We start from the raw sequence: 11,863 nt of genomic DNA, 5'->3' as shown, positions 1-11,863 counted from the left end.
ATATGTTAATAAATACAAGAACACTTCGATTATTAGTCTAACTCCCAAAATAAGTTTCCAAAGAAATTACAGTCTACTTTATAGGTCACAATCAGATTGACAAGATGTAGGGAATAGTTGGTAATTACCAAAAACATAGTAGACAAGCTTGATTTGATAACTGCTATATCCAATGTCAAGCAATTTTTATTTATTGGCTATCTACCTATTTACTGAAAAAAAATAGCCGGTACCGTATATTGGCTTTGAACCTTCACCATTAATTATCGTCAGAATGGTGACTTCATGAGGCTCCACCCACTTTCGCCTCGTTATAATTCAGGATAACACTGAAGGCTACCATGGGCATTGTTGGCTTAGAAAATTTAACTTCTGGCTATAAAAACTAATTTCTCGAGTAATTGTAAGAAGTGCTAGATGATCCTCAAGGATCCCAGCAGTTGGTCTAAACGTTTAATTCATGTATATTACTGCTATACTGTTGCGGCACTACTGCTACAGTAGTATTACTACGCTAGCACTGATACCCCACCCACATCTATGTATCGTTCCGCCATTCATAAAGTCTTTGGGTTTCAGAGCCGATGGAATTTCTGTCTGGTGGATGGGCGGGGTAACATTTAGTCAAAAGGTGTTTGTTTACCTTGCTTACGTAATGAATGTTTTTCGACTCTTGGCTCGTAATCATTGGCCATGGCGTCGGCTAGATCATTTTTACTCTATAAAAATTAAAACTATCGGGTTTAGGTTATTGATAATGCTGACAAAATTTGTGTGGTTGTAAAATATACATATGTCAACTTTCAGCTACATCCGATGCTTTGACAAGGAGCGAAGTCCAAAAAACCGTGTTACAGAGACCCTGAATCTCGTAGTAGTCTGGGTCGTCCGACTCTTCGGGGGCCCACAGGAGTCCAGTGATAATGTCACTTATCATTCTCTCCATCTCCCTTTAATGATTTTATCATATGCATAAGGAACTTCTATTTGTTCATTCACTGTAGCACTTCAACCCCTCTTCTGTTAGCTATAAACTCCTAATATTCTTAGAGCTTTTCTCCCACTTGCTTTTGTCTATGCTTCATTGTATCCCAGGTCGACATCAAGTATCTTGTTAACTCATCTCGATACTTCTTTTCCTGCTGATTTTATGATTCACCTCAAATATGTTCTGTCTTATTTTGTCGGGTGCTTCTAATTTCAGTTTTAGTATGGCAGTGAGTGGTTGGTGATAACTACCATTTGCATTTAACAGTAAATTTTTGCGATCCTATCGACAGTCAGTCGCATTACATGTGTTTAATTCAAAGTCAACAAAAATTGTATTAGGATAAATAAAAAAAATGCGCACGGAAGACAATATGCAATAATTATTGTAACTAGGATTTTCAGAAACGTACTATATTGACAGGATGATTATGCTTCCGAATTATCAAGACATAAATTGAATGGCATTATATACTCGTGTCACTTGTAATACAAGTAACTAAGACAGTCATCTATTATTTTCATAATTACTATCAAACTACATAGGCTCCGTATTAATAATAGAGAAGTAACAACATTCTTTAATGTAATTCTGGAGGGTGGACTCTATCAAAACAGCATTTGTTTACCTTCGTTTCGTTCTTTTAAGATAAATTATCTCGTTTTAAAGCTTTAATGTATAATATATGCTAGTATAAAATAAAATCAACTAAATATGAGTAATCGTCAGAAGTTTAGTTACTTGTGCTGCAGTTAACAGTAAGGTAAAAAAAGGAAATTAAAGAATCCCTAAAAGCACTGCCTAAATATCTCGGTATGAGTATGACATCAGTAATCAGTTGTTATGGTGGTGAAGTGGAGAGTAGATGTGCAAAGTTTCGATGCATTTTAGGATTTATCTAGTGAATAATCGCTGAGGATTTCCCACCCGTAAATCTCTGTTATCGTCAATTCCGTCCTAAGGTATGTTCAGTGACCATGGCTACGATTTACTGAAACCGTGTGCGCCTTGCCTAGGGAATAATAGGATTCGGTATTCGTGTGGAGGAGTCCTGCATCAGGCCAACCACATTTTGATATGGTTTTTACGACGAGAATTTGAATTACATAGGTCATTTTGAGCAATTATTATGGGTTAAGGAATATTACTTATTAATATATCTGAGCGGAAAGTGTTTGCAGGTATTGTTAATAGTACCAAATATTGAAGAATGTCTTGCCACCCTAATTTCACAAGTTGAAGCAAATCTAGGTAGGATAGCTTATCTACGGAAGGGCCAGTCATGATATTACTATTTTCTTTGGGTTCTCAATTTTCAGATTTGCCTGGGATGCTGGTTCCTTCTCAACTGTTAGTTTAAAGGCATTTTGCCATCGTTTGGAGTAGGCCACGTTTAGTTATGGTATGCGTGGAATGTTGAAATGTGCAGCTTGTACTACCTAAGTCTAGTCTATTCGTTCCTCTTCCAACAGTATAAAAAGTGAGGGCGTGGGCATATTACTAGGTTATATAATGTATGCTATATATATGCTACAGTAAGGGAGTGCAGGCTTAATTAGTTTCTAGCTTCCTTTTTTTTTTTTAATTGACTTAGCCAGCCAAGTTTTCATTAGGGTAGGCCTATGGTTTTCATATGTATAGCCTAATTAGGCTAGTCTAGCCCAGTCAAATCAGAACTGCTATAAAGTTAACACTATCTTGGCTACTATCAGTAATACCTATCAACAAGAATAACCTGTTTCTTGGGTTGAATTTATCGATGGTAGGTTTGAATGTTGTTTCACTGTAGTCTAAGGGTAGATTATATTTTTGAAGGTATAGTAGTAGGCCTTGTATTTGCCAAGTGTGGATTTATTCAACTTTTAGAAAAATTATTTCTGGCTCAGTTTAGGGTATGCAGGAACCATCTCGGTTATTATAGTTTTTAATATATAGAGGATCATTTAAGTATGTGTTTTTAGTAGTTTTGCCTTTTTACTCTTTATTATCATTTTCACAAATGAGTATTTTGCCGAATAGAATTGGTTTTTATGCTAATAGGTTTTAACATGACCATTTGCATATTTTGAATAAGGTATTGCAGTAATGATGGTTATGTATTTCAAATTACATCAGTCAGTTTACTGTCTTCACTGACAGTGTTAGACTTTGAACCTTAAAGTAAAGATTGAGGATTCACTTCCCTGCTTAAATTGTATACAACGTAAATGTAGCAACTAAACAGTAAAAAGCTCTGTCACATTCATGTTAATCATACATTACTGTATTCTATTTATTAGGAGTCTTAATATTACCACCTTGAATCTGGTTTTAAATTTTGTTTCACTTATTCTAAATTTTTATAAATTTTTATGGTTGAGATTCGGTATTATAATATATATATATATATATTATAATATATATATATATAAATAATATATAGGTTCATATTTATATATATATATATAGATATATATATATATATATATGATTATATATATATAGTATTAATATATGTGTGTGTGTATGTATGTATGTATGTTCACACACATAGCTTAGCAATACTAGTTGAGATATACCCTCAACTTTGCCTTACTTTTCTCATTTTATTTGCTTTTGAGAGTAAGCATTTTTAAGTAAAAATGTATTTTGGGTGAGAACATTTAATTTTCAAATATAAAATGACTGGAATTCATATTTTACTATATGTATTGAGTTGTCAGTCTTACTGATGAAGATAGCTGTAATGTTAAACTACCCATATGAATTTGTTCATAATAATGGAAACCTTGTTTTATCTTTAGAATTTTGAGAAAGAAGCAAGCTTTCTATCAGTTTTAATTTTACTAATGTGTACTATCAACTAACGCATAGGTGATGGTTATTAGTATAAATATAGTAAGTATGTGCTAAGAAAAAAGATTCTTAGCATTTAACATAGTTTGAAATGCAATTTTTGGTGAAATAACAAGCACACAGTGTAGCCATACATGAAAAATTTTGGATGGGTTTTATATATGTATATAGCCTAATGTGTGTGTTTTGTGTACCCTGGTGCTTTATATAAAGCTCTTACCATGGAAGATTGTTTGTTTATTTAGTTCTCACTTCAGATTCAAGTTTTTTTTTTATGGAAAACATATCCAAAAGTATTAGGAAATCATTTAGTTAGAGGTAACCAGTTGTAAACCTAATAAAACCCCAAAAGGTAGCCTTGATTTGAATGTAAACATTGGTTTGGTAAGTGGCTAGTAATATTTGAAGTCTTGAAAATTGACAAGAACTAATTATCACCACATATGTAAACTTTTCTATATCTTTTTCCTCTATGGGTCAGACATACAGTGAGTTTTTTCCTCTCTTTTCTGTGCTTTCTGCTTGAAGACCCATCAGGTCTAGGTTTTCACTTGTTTCTTTTCTTCCCATGATTTCCTGGTCCTTTTTACAGATTTTTGCACTTCTACTTTGTTACCTGCTTGTCTGAATAACTTTCCTCATCCCTTCTCGTCATATAGCTAACTTTTATAGATTTTGGTTAATGTTTTAGTACGTATTTGTCTTTGGCAGTTTGTGTTTTTTCATGTACAGTCTTGTGCATAAAGATAAAGTGTTATAATACCTTATTACGTGGGTAACTGAAGGTGCTTCTGAATCAGGGGGGCTATTACTTGTATGCTGCAGTAAATGATCTTGTTGGTAGACTCATTTTATAAGGATTTGAAGCATTCCTATTTTTAACTGGTAGATGCCACCACTGTGAAGTTATTCTTCCTTGAGTATTCTATTAAGTTATAAAAAGGTCTTACACTGGACATCAGGGAGTATTTTTTTCTCTATTGCAGTGCTGTTATTGTTAGTTACAAGGACGTCATTTAGAAGCAGAGTTAAAGGCTATAGAGCTTTCTTAATTACCCTTGTGACGCACGTACTTCGTCTGTAACATGTGTTTCTGCCTTATTTCATCATCAAAGGTTTTAATAAGACCCTGGTTGTGCAAATTGCAACGTTTATTAGCCTAAATAGGCCGATGTGTCTTACCTTAACATGTATAATATACTGGTGTTTATTTTTACTTATGGGTTATTCTGGGAACTATGGTTTATTCGGTTTCCAGTTTTTTTAATGCTTTTTTTTTAACCTTTCGTTCCTGGTTTGATAACTGAGATAATAATGACATAATAATGTATCATGCGGCATACATTCCGATCGAGGAAGTATTCTCATAAACGCTTGACTGACGTAGCCACAAACCAGTTTGTTGACTGGTCGTTTCCACAGCAAACTTGTTTGGCCATAGTCTGCTCGGCCTTGACGCTATATGGGGACATATTATTCTATCAAGGTGTTATTTTTCGTGAACTCAGATGGCTGGAGTGATTATTGACGAATTGTTCCTTGTTCTGTAATGACCAATGAAAGATGGAAAATATATGATTACTGTATAATGACACATCTACAAATTAAACGATTCCTTTATATCTAGAACATTACAAATATGCTATAAATAAAATACTGATAAAGGTATAATAAGCAGTATAAAACCTACCGTACTTTTTGTACATGGCCGACGCTCGTCGAATTGTAGCTCTAAACCAAAATGTTTGTACAGCGTCTTCGTCTGCTGACATCCCAGAATTCAGTCGTTCCTAGAATTATGACCACTTCGTTCACAGAATTTAGTTGGTGGCAAGCATCGGATGTGACGTCATTTTTAATGGATTCTTGACTGTGTAGGAAGAAGATCCTGTCTTATTAAAATTTATTGCTCCACTAGCGGAGTTTAGAGTTTACTGTAATAGAGAGTCTACTTTCCTGGTAATTCTTTTCTCTCCTCTGAAAAGCTCGCATAATAATTGTTCAGTATTCCTTTCATGAAAGGTTGGGCAAGCATGGACATTTAAAGGAATGTTATCATTTTGTTAATATAAAAATACAATCGCCATGAAGTGTAAAATGTAGACCTTACCTTGTGGTGCAGGTCAACCCAGCATGGTCAAAAAGTTTCTGTACTGAACAATATGAAGCCGCTACTGATGTTTCTTTGTGTGTGTGTGTGTGTGTGTGTGTGTGTGTGTGTGTGTGTGTGTGGAAAAGATTGGGGGTGATTGGGGAGAGATGTTGGCAAGCGGTCATATGATGCAACTGCATCAGAATGGTGTGTTTGTGTGTGTTTATATAAAAAAACTCTTGTTTTCCTTTACGTTTCCAGAATCCTAGATAGATGTGTTCTTTGCCATCCTGAATAGTACTTGCACTCACGAGATCAAGTAACCACAGTTACATACACTTGAAATATTCATATTCAAGCTTGATTTGGGCAGATTTGTACGTGAGCCTTCTCTCCATAAGAATATGTTTACAAATATATGACGGTTCTTGTGCATACGCACATACACATGAACGCACACATATTGTATAGACCTAGTATATGTATGTAAAGTGTATGCGTAATAGACTCATATACACATATATACATGTGTTTGTTTGTACTATGTATTAAGATTTTAAGATCAGCGACAAAGACAAAAGAATTGTAATCTTGTTTCTTAATTATATTGAGAATGTCTGCTTTAACTTAGGCCTAAGGCAGACGTATCACCTTTAGAATTTGATTAACCCCTCCCTTCGTAGGATTCCAGGAAAGACGTGTGCGTGTTGAATATAAATTTAAATTTATAATATAATATATATATATATATTAATATAATAATTTTAATATATTATATCTATATATATAGATATATATTATAATATATATTATTTATATATATATATTATATAATATATATATTATGTGTGTGTTTGTACAATATATTGAGATTTCAAGATTTTGATAATGTCACAACAAAAATTTAAATCCTTTTTCCTTCATTTTATCAAGCCTGTATGCTCTTACTTAGGCCTAAGGCGGGCGTCTCGCTGATAAAATTTGATTAAAACTACTCTTTCCCCCTCTTCTCCCGGTAGGATTCTAGGAACGATGTGTGTGGGGGTTAATTATGCATCGTAACATTTCGTAGATTCCTGTCTTATAGAAAACTCATCGTCTATATTTAGAGATGTTTGGTGTGTAGGTTGTTTTTTGTATTTATGATATTGGTAGCTTATTTTTAAGTTCCTCCTGATATCAAGGTTCAGGAAGTGTACCGCAGTTCACAAATTAATAATATAGTGGTTATTAAAATGACCATTGTGGAATTATGTGTAATTTTACGGTATGTGACCAGTTCATTCTATTCATACCAGACACCTTTCTTTAGATCATGACTACGAGACTTGTTGAAGCTACAGTTCTAGAATTGCAAGTCTATAATCGAATTGGAAATGTCTATGAACCCGTGAATTGAGAGTTACCGTGATCTGGGTAGATGATGTATAGACACCAGAATCCAGCGCTAGGAATATTGTCTCTGTTGTTCTTTCAAGGTCTATTAGATCCTATCTATAGACCTTGGTCTCTTTATCGATTACGATCAAAGTTTTTTATTTTTAATTATTTCGGGAAGGGAGCTTCTAGAGACCTGAGATAGAGTTTGTTGATATGAGGATTATTTGCAGTAAGATGATGGGTTAACATGAATATTTGCAAAGGATGATTTATTAATGTGAGCAGGCTGTTTGAAGCCTAGTTGGCAGTAGTGGGAAATGATACGAGAATATTAGGCAAGCATTGGTATGGCCGAATTGAGTTCCTGTCAGTTATCATAATACTGTTATCTCCCACGTGATACATTTCTTAGAAATTGTATTGTTTTGCTTCTGTTATCATCATTTTTAAGATGAGCGAACGTTCATATTTATTAAGCCATAAAATTCATTCCCTTGCAAAGCAGGCTTCTACAGAAACAGAATGCTTATAGTGAAAGAAATGGAAAGTAGAAAGAAGAAAATAAATAAATATAGGCTGACCGACAGACACAAAATTTTACGCAGTCATATGCAAGTAATAGGTGTCACAACACTCAAGACAATGATGCTTGGCGCTCTAAAGTGTTATTACAGCCTCTCTTAAACTTGAGAGCATTGATATTAATAACCCGGACAGGGAGACCTTTCCTTCCACAGGTTTACAGCTCCCCCTCGGCCTTCTGACGATTCGTTTCGGTGGGTAATGTTTGCTTTGAGACTATTAAATCACACGTCTCCAAACCCCTGTAGGCTGCATCATCACCGTATCACCATTCGGCGATCTTGTTTTATAATACCCTGGCCCACCCAGTATCCACTATTGAATATGTTCCTTGGCGTATTAAAATCAGTTTTTACCAGAGCAGAATAGGTTCTATGATAATTTTTCTTTCTTTGCGACATACGCTAAATGATTAGCAAACTCATTTGGGAACCGTAAATTCGTCACCACTGATCAGCAGAACTGGAAGTTGACAGGGAGTTGTTCGCAGAATCGACACTGAAAATTAATTTGATAACACTGTATCTTCATGTTCGCTTATTGTGAGGTAATGAGTACCGTTAGGCTAGGTGACACCTCGAAAGCAGAACGAACCCATTTCATTTGTCATGAGCCACTGAAGTCAAGAAGCAGACAGTAAACTAGCGGTATCGATCGGGGGTGTGAAATGGTCTCAAATTAGTGTCTTTATACTTCTAGGATTCCTTGGAAACTGTTTTCCGTCACGGAATACAGCACGTACCTACGCTCATGTGTTCCTAATGTATTTATGTAGAGTTGCAAGAGACTATCGTATTTAGGATTAAGGTTATTGAGTTCGCTCTTATATAAGTGGTCCAGACACTTTCGTTCAGCTTCTCTGTAGTGGAAATCATTTTAAAGACGCCCAGATAAGTGACCTAGGCCTATGTGGCTATGTTTTCTCCTAATAGTGGACTCCTAAAAACGGCAGTGATGGTTATGTTTCTTTCTGCTTTCAGATTATATTTCCAGTTTGGGAACACCGAACATGGAAGGGATTGCAGTCGTGAAACATTGATCAACATTCCAGATAAACTGAAGAGCTGGGATCGATAGAGACCCACCTCTATCATAACGGCGTTCCCTAGTAACATCGACCGTTTAACACTGGAATATTGCGATTATTATTACTGACTGATGATGATGATGATTTAGGTTACGCTGGCCGTATGCCAGCACGGGATCTTGCACCTGGGCGGCCCGTGAGATTGTGGGCTGCAGTCGGCTAGGCTAATCGCATTAGTTAGGATAGTCTCGGTGAATAATCCTATTGTCCTGTGGATATTATTATTATTATTATTATTATTATTATTATTATTATTATTATTATTATTGATTTACAGCCTTTCCTGATAATTTATCATGATAATGGTCTTTATAGCGTAACTCATCAAAGGATTGTGACCGTGTCTGATTTACGTTGTTATGAACTGCAATTTGCATTGTCGGTAAGGCAGTAACTCCTTTGAAAACGTTTGTTTATATTTGTCGAAAGTAAGCTAATATGTGGTCAACTTTGAGACAGCCTTTTGTTTTGTCTTATGACTGCGCCATGTTGTGTGCGTGTGTGTTTGTCTCTATGAACGAAAAACATTGCATCGAGTGAGAAATTATCATGTTAGTTTCTGTCGATTGTTAAGCTGTCTCAGTAGTACTAGTAGTAGAATTTTACAGTTTTGCTATTATTCCATTATTTTTTAATGTGAAAACCCGTAAGATTCTAGTACATTTCTCTCATTAATAACTGTATAACAGGATTGTGAAGAAATGTGTCAGCAGTTGGTGTTTGCGTCTTGCTTTCACGTAGGTGCGGCGAAAGAGTGGGTGAAAGTTTGTAGGCCTTGTTTTCACTTTCTCATTTTAAGAGAAAGCGTGTCGTTGTGTTGATAAATACGTTTTTAAATAAGTAAAATTCTGGCGTTTGATTTTACTGTAATTACTTGAGGTATGGGTCATGATAATATACAGGCCTAGCAAGTTACTCTCAATTTAGCTTATACCTGTCCTCGTACGTCAAAGCCATGTAACAAATGATCTGTTCCTAGAATGTGAAGGTACTTCAGTGCCTTTCTGCATTCATTGTAACCGATTGCTGCTTGCACCAACCTCCCGAGGCTTCTAATAAGTTACAGTAATAGTAAAATGCTGCTGTTTGTTTAAGGCTGATGCCGAACCGTTTGCCCATCATTCTTCACTACAGGGTAAGAAAGTTTGTAGTCATTCTGTCACCCCGCGACCAAAGTTTAGGCTTCCGTAGAAGTCTCAGTTTTATGTTTTTTCCTTAGGCCTATTCAGGAGCGTCCCCCCCTTTTTTCCGGGCAGGAAAAGGACGAGGGGACGGGGGAGGGTTGTTAGCTTCTGAATAAGTAGAGGCTGAAGCGAAGTTGAAGAGGGGGAGCATGCCATTAGGTAATTGGCGAAGGAGTTATTGAAAAATGGGTTTCTGTAGGCCTAGCACTGACGCATAAAGCCTCGCCTGTGCTTCGTTTTTATATTAGAGGTAAAATGGGAATTTGGCTGTTCACTGGAGATATAGGTACTGTAGTTTTTTTGTCTTTCGTCTTAAGTCTGGTTAAAATATTTGTTCAACAATGTATTTTGTTTCTGGATAGATGGTATTTCATAATAATAATAATAATAATAATAATAATATCAAGACAATGCATGTTGTGTATTCATCTGAGTGCAAGGTCATTTCACGGACTATGGGAGGGCACGTCACAAACAAACTCCAAGGCAAGCAACTATCCTGGTCGTTGGAAATTGGACACGCCGTATGAGAGAGAGAGAGAGAGAGAGAGAGAGAGAGAGAGAGAGAGATTATTAGTATATAGTAAAGAGATTTTTAAAACAGTATTTACCCCCAAAATTGCCATATTTGTGTTTGTTTATTTTTGCACGAAAGTGTGCTCTGCGCATATAGTTATACGGAAGTGGCTTTCATAACGAAAGGGAATTAAACTTTTTATTGCAAATGTGAGTTACTGGTGCCCCATTCAGAGATGTCAAATGGAACTTAAAACTAAGCTATTAGAACCCGTACCGTATTCTGTGAATTGTCGCCCTTATGACTACAGTTTCTGATGATCCTCTGGTTGGCTTTTTATTATATGTGAGGAATCGTTTGGAACAATTCTAGACAGGATAAGCCTTGCTTATAGAATTATCTTTCATCACTGTGATTTATGAAGATTTTTTTTTTCGTATTTTTCAATACATTGAGGCGGAATTATTCTCCCAACGTCTTCATCTAGCGTAGGCCTGAAGGAACAAGAAAAAAATGAACAGATCTAAACTGCGAGGGAACCGATAAACTTAGCTTTTCAAATTATGGGTGGAAGATTGTAAGAACGTGGGGGAAAAAGGAAGCAGGTAGAGAATTACAAAGCCTGCCAGGAGAGAGAGAGAGAGAGAGAGAGAGAGAGAGAGAGAGAGAGAGGAGAGAGAGAGCGAGAGAGAGAGGAGAGAGAGAAGAGAGAGAGAGAGAGAGAGAGAGAGGAAGGAGAGAGGAAGTTTAGATTGATTGTATTATGCAGCAGGACATGTTCATGTGTCAGTGACCATGTTATTAAGAGCGTCCTTTTGATTTAGATAGGATGTTTTGTTCCTTGTCATGTAAATAGTATGGGAAAAAGCAAGATAATGACTCATACAATATATAGCAATGTTATTTGATCGTTTTGTGAAGCAAATTCACTCGGTTGAAAGTTCAGGTATGTGGAGTAACATCACTATCGGAAGGTTTGTGTAGGTTACTCTAATAAAGTTAAATTGGTTATTTTGATTTTTCATATTTGTCATCAGATATTCCAAGTTAATTTTGGTGCCCCCCCCTCCCCTCCCCCCATTCAGTCCATCACTGCGGCCATAAGTGAATCTCCCTCTCTCGCTCTCTCTCTCTTCGTCACAGTCGTAGTAGCGTAGAAGCAGATGCTCACGCAGACCCAATAAATACGTTGGTTTCA

General features: G+C 36.0%; 1 protein-coding gene across 1 annotated transcript in view; it reads left to right on the top strand.

Moving 5' to 3' along the window:
* Positions 1 to 1,831: 1,831 nt before the first annotated feature.
* Positions 1,832 to 11,863, top strand: part of LOC135208312 (EH domain-binding protein 1-like protein 1) — a 323,948-nt gene continuing 313,916 nt past the window's right edge. The window contains exon 1 of the mRNA XM_064240415.1: positions 1,832 to 1,950. The gene's annotated coding sequence lies outside the window, so the exon portion shown is untranslated. The remainder of the gene's footprint in view (positions 1,951 to 11,863) is intronic.

This window comes from Macrobrachium nipponense, chromosome 35, assembly GCF_015104395.2.
Source record: "Macrobrachium nipponense isolate FS-2020 chromosome 35, ASM1510439v2, whole genome shotgun sequence".
In the NCBI taxonomy this organism is placed as follows: Eukaryota; Metazoa; Arthropoda; class Malacostraca; order Decapoda; family Palaemonidae; genus Macrobrachium; species Macrobrachium nipponense.
Note: the sequence above shows the minus strand (reverse complement) of the source record. Positions and strands in the feature narration are given on the sequence as shown.